Source organism: Arachis hypogaea, chromosome 3 (genome assembly GCF_003086295.3).
Source record: "Arachis hypogaea cultivar Tifrunner chromosome 3, arahy.Tifrunner.gnm2.J5K5, whole genome shotgun sequence".
NCBI classification, from domain to species: Eukaryota; Viridiplantae; Streptophyta; class Magnoliopsida; order Fabales; family Fabaceae; genus Arachis; species Arachis hypogaea.
The window spans coordinates 49,471,882-49,477,881 of NC_092038.1; positions in this window are offsets into that span (position 1 = coordinate 49,471,882).

Here is a 6,000-nt window from a genome sequence, read left to right on the forward strand (position 1 = left end):
AAAAGGATCCAATAAGACCTTGCTTCATTTTTGGTCCTACTCTTTCAACTTAATGCTTCTTTTTCATAACACTTGCATTTCTTGTGCATTGATATCATTTTCTACTGTTTTCCATGATCAAATTTCTTATTGTTTATGGCTTGCTGTCCTTGTAACATCATGCAAGAATTAGTGGTTTAATCCTCTCCAACTCCATCTTCTTCAATTTATGCTTTATTGTCTTGGAGTTAGTTAAGCCAATGCTCTTTTCATGTCCTAACTAATCTTGCATGTGTTTTATCATTGTTGATATTGATGCTTGAGATTACCCTTTTCATGCTTTATACTTATGTGCTAGTGATATGCCTCAATGCTTTTATTGGTTTCTCACTTATATGTTGTAGCTACCATGTACTTGAGACACCTTACTCTTTGTTGGCATTATTTCTCGCTTGCACTTCCTTAATTTTAGTCTCTCTCTCTCTCTCTCTCTCTCTCTCTCTCTAAGTTTACTGTTTCTTCTTTTCCTTCCTTTTCAGGATGGCCACCAAGAAAGGAAAGGAAAAGGCTTCTAAGAAGACACCTACCAAAGGGACAACTCAGAAAGCACTCACTAAAGTGCAAGCTTCAAAGCCAAGTGCTAATTCACCAGCTCCTAAGCGGTTGAAGAAGACTAACTGCATTGATGAGGTGGAGAAGAAAGTTCCCACAAATGACTCCGCAAAAGTTGCTAACCGCTATTGTGAGCGGATGTATCCGTCTTGGTTGATAGAAAGTACAACCGTGAGCACCTCTTACTTATTCTAGAACACTTACTTCAATATGTGGTGGACCGCATTGAGAGGCGGCATTGGAGATTCTTAAATTGGGAGTCGAGTGAAGTTAACCTACGTTGAGTGGATGAATTCTATACCAATTATCACACACCCACCCTTGAGTCAATTTATATGCGCTGGAAGCAAGTTCCAATATCTGAAGCTGCTATTCAACAAACACTTAAGCTTTTACCAAGTCCGGATAGGATGGATGTTTATCAAGAAGCAGAACTTGACCGCAAGAGATACAGTTTTGACTGGGATCCCGTCTTTAAAGTCATTGCTCAGCCCCGAAGCCAGTGGATCTATGGGCAAAGCAAAGTTAGACCCATGTGCATCTCAGTGCATGCGCTAACTGTGGAGGCTAGAGTGTGGTAATAAAGCATGTCTCATTATGTAATGCCAAGCACTCATGAGTCTACAATAACTACGGATATGGCTATCCTTGTTTGGTGTATTCTGACGGAGAAACCTCTCAACATCCCAAGACTCATCCGACAAGCTATGGGCCAAGTTCAGACAGTTGGTAACCTCCCATTCCCTACTTTGGTTATGGAATTTAGCATCTGTGGCTGGAGTTCCATATGAGGCTAATGATGTGAAGACAATGATTCTAAGGGATGACGAAATTATCTCGAATGGAAAATGGATTAGGCCTCAAGTTGTAACCAAGAGCAAGGATAAGGACGCACACTCAGACATCCCATCAACCTTAGCAGCACCACATGCACCACAACAGTCTATCCACCAATTGTTGATTGAGCTCACTAAGAAGGTAGACTGGCAAGGCCAAAAGATTGAGCAGATTGAGCGACGCAGCAAGCACCGTTATGACTACTTGAAGAAGCTCATTGGTTGTACCAACCCACCTATGGAGGAACCTGACACTCCGGAGTCTACTTCAGATCATGGCAAAGAAAGCAATCAAGAGGTGGACATGGAGGCGCCATTGTCCCACCATCCTATGGCCATTGAAAGTGGTGATTCCGGACCCACTCTGCTCATTACTGATGGCACGGAGGACCGTGCAAATTTTTAAATATAGGGAGGTTGGTAACCGACTTCCGTAAGTAACAACCCCTTTCTTCAACACCTAGATCTTAATTTTCTTTTGTTAATTAGGATAATTTACATTTTGTAGTTAGTTATTTGTATTTATGTACTTTTTGCATGGTAGTTATTTGTAAATATATCTAGAGTTTGTACATATCTTACCTATGCTTGTCAAGTGATTAGATGAACATGAACTAGATGAATTGCTTTTCATCCAACCACTTTTTACTAGGAGTAATGATTTCTTTTCCGAGAAAACTATTTTAGGGCACCCCACTAATTGGAGCTAAATTTTTTGTTGAACTTGCTTGAAGAAATTAATTTTGAAACATGGTTTTAGGGCTAAAACACAAAAACCTAGTGAGATTTTGTGCCTAGTTAATTGGTTGCATCTTTCAATCAATATTTTGTTTGGTGTATGTTGTTCTCTCTAAGATGTGATCTTTGGCTTGCTTGATTCTATATGTTCATTGTTTAATGTTTGAATGCATTTATGTGATTGAGGCCTTTGTTTCATTAAAGCTCACATACCCAAATTAGCTTTACCCTTTTATCGACCATTGTGAATCAATATTGAGCCTATTTAACCATTTTGTTCTTTATAATAGTACATCACTAGCTCTAAGTGAAAAATAATAAATGTCCTTAATTTGAATCTTTGGTTAACTTAGACTAGTGAGAGTGTGCATGATTTAAGTAGAGGAAAATTGGAATTGGAAATATTGGTTGGGTGAATTGGGTATTTCATGAGTCTTGTTGAAATTTTTTAAAGAAATTTGGGTACATAGTCATGCATTTATTACTTAAACCTTATGAATTAATATCTTATGTATATACCACAAAAAAATAATAAAAGAAATGTAAAAAAAAAAACAATAAAAAGGGAACAAAGTGTCCCAAAGTAAAATAGTGATGACAATGCATATGTGTTGTATTTAAAAATGGGATGGATGAGTATGTAAGAAAGGATAAATAATGGGTAGTTAGGCTTTACATTATAGTTATACAGATTGCCTTAGGTTAGGTGGGAAGTCTAGGTTGATCAAAGATTCAAATGTTAGTCCACTTGACCAAATATAATCCTACTTTGACCCTAACCCCATTACAACCCTTGAAAGGACCTCTTAATATGTATATTCATGCATTGAACATATGTTGATTGGTAGAAGAAGAACAAGCCTTAGAAAGCAAGATAGACGAGAATTGAAAGAATCGACCCTCAAACACTAAAGAGATTAGAGTGCAAACACTTTTGGTGAGGGTTCAATGCTCAATCCTATGTTCCTCGCTTTTATGAGTTTTCATCTTGCAAGTTCATTCATGTTTTATTTTAAAATTTGAATTAGTGGAATTTATTGATCATCATACTATTTTATCCCCATGTGTTCATATATGTTCTTGGAGATTGATTTACTCTAACCAAGTGAGTAGAAGCATTTGCATTAGGTACATTAGTTGCATCCATATAGATATGTTGCATTCTATAAGTCTTCCCAATCCCTATATTATTTGGTCTTTTAATCTTAAGCATGAGGAAATGCTTGGGTTAAGTGTAGGGAGGTTGATAAGTCCTAATTTTAGGGTTTATCTTGTGTTAAATTTAGTGGGTTTTATCAATTCTTTTCACACTTATTCATGTAAATTGCATGTTTTTATGATTCCTTCCTAATAATGCTTAATAGTTCAAAATATGCTTCTTAGACCTTAAAAATACAAAATTTTAATCCTCTCCTATTATCATTCGATATCGTGATACGTTTGTTAAGTGATTTCAGGATCTATAGGGCAAGAATGACTTAGAAGATGGAAAGGAAGCATGCAAAAGTAGAAGGAACAAGAAGAATAGTAGTTGTGAGAGGCTGGTTCCCGTGTGCATGCTTGGCTTCCACGTATGCGTGATAATTGCGAAGTTTGACCGACACGCATACGTGACCTTCCGCGTACGCGTGACTTGTGAAGAGTTCAGTTGAAGCGCACTCGTGACCGACACGTACGCGTGACGTTCAGCACGTGACTCACTTATGAAAAACGTGGCTGGCGAATTCTGAGCTACTCCAGGCCCAAATCTAACTTGATTCTGAATGGAAAAAGGCAAAAAATTGAAGGGGAAAGAGGGCAATCAAGCATACACACATTAGACCTAATTTTAGCTAGTTTTTTTCTTTGTTTTCTAGAGAGAGAAACTCTTACTTCTCTCTAGGTTTAGTGTCTTTTGATCATTTCTTGTTTAAATTTTTGAATTAGAGCTTGTTAATTCTAGTTTTATTGTCTTAATTTTTGTTTCTCTAGTTATAATTTTGCTTAGATCTTGTGTTAGAATTGTGTTCTTCTCCTTATTTTTTCTTTTACTTCTCATTTTGTGAACCTTGTTGATTTTGAATTATCATTAATGCATGGATGTTTTCATGTTTTATATTCTTCGTTTAGTTGATATTATTGTTAATTGTTAGTTGGTAGTTTTAATTTCTATTTGATTTTGCAATTTAGCTATGTCTTTAATTATTGCCTACCAAGTATTTGACAAAATATTTTCATTAGTTATAGAGTAGTTTTCTACACTCTTGGTCTAGGCTAAGGGAATTAAGTGACCTTGAGTCATTGGGTCTAATTGGATTGGGGATTTGGGAACCCTTGTTGGTCATTTTGATACCCATTAATTCTAGCCTACTACTAAGTCAATTAGTAGCTAGGTTGGGGCTTATGGGTTGATGTTGATCAAAGCCTATTTGACATACTTCAAGCATAGAGGTAAACTTGATGGGATTGGTCCCTCATAATTGTCAATATATGGTTGTTAGATAGGGATGGTGATCTCAATTCGTATGTCTTAGCCAAGAGTTCTTTTACAATTCATATTTGAAAATCCAAAATTCTAATTACTTAATTCTTGCTTGAGTTAATTTTAGTTGTTTAGTTAGCTCTAGAATAGAACTAGATTTATATAGTGTCTTGTTAGATTGCCATTTATTTAGATCTTACTTTAATTGTCTTGATTTAATTTCTTGTATATTAAATTTTGGTAGTTTAATTTTCTACCTATGTCTTTCAACCCTCGATTTCTAACCGACCTTGATACACACACTTGTCCATTCTTTTAAGGATGACCTGAGAGTAATACTCTTGGTTGAATTTTATTGGGTTGAACTTGTGACAACGATATTAAACTTTGATTAAGAGTTAATTGTCGGTTTAGAACTATACTTGCAACACGCTTTTCATTGATAAATTCTTGACCGACGGTTAACCTCCATCATTGCCCCTCCTGAGTCAGTGTTTCTTCCTGACTCGAATAAGTAAAGCCAAGGCTGAATGATGGCGCATAAAATTCATGCTTTACGGCAAACGATGTTGTCCTGGAAAACATTATCAATGCAGTAGTGGCTTGAGGGGGTGGATTACTGCATGGTGACATATAAAATACTATAAGAATTAGAATAGACAAAAGATATTGAAAGAGAGTTATATTGTGTAGAATTTACATTTTAGAAGGAGCTGCTGGCTCTGTAGGTGTACTTTCAGTAGGTTGATGGGGTTGTGGAGTGCTGTAGGATTACAAAAAAGGTTTTAAATTAGAAAAAAAGTAATTTCACCTCAATTCATAAGAGATACACCAAAATAAGAACCAAATACACCTCTATATAAAATAGATATAACCAAATATTATTCCTTACCCATTAATTATGTCTTCTCTAACTTTCTCGCTGGGAGACTTTGGAGGGGTTGGTTCACTCTGCAGAGGGTTTGATGCTCTTGTCACTGACTAAGGTACACATATTTGAAGTGGAATTCTAATGAAGAGAAAAATAAAAAGTTAATAAACTCTCTTAAAATAGAAGATTAGAAGGTTGAAAGTAAGTTGGAAAACTCACATCTCGAGCGGTTCAAATTGTGAATGTATCTTTTTTCGAAGAACGGTCATTTTTTTCTTGAGTCAGGTCATTGAATGATTCTTCTTTTCTACCCAATCTGAAATCCACTGAAATAATGTCAGAATACACCTCAAGGATTGAATAGAAACACAACCTCTGTTTTATGATAACTTACATAGTTGTAATTTTTTTCCTGCCTTTTCTTTCTTAAATAAATCATTAAAGGGCTTTTTTCTAAAAAAATATATACAGGATCAGAAGTAGAACATGCTAACACAAGAATT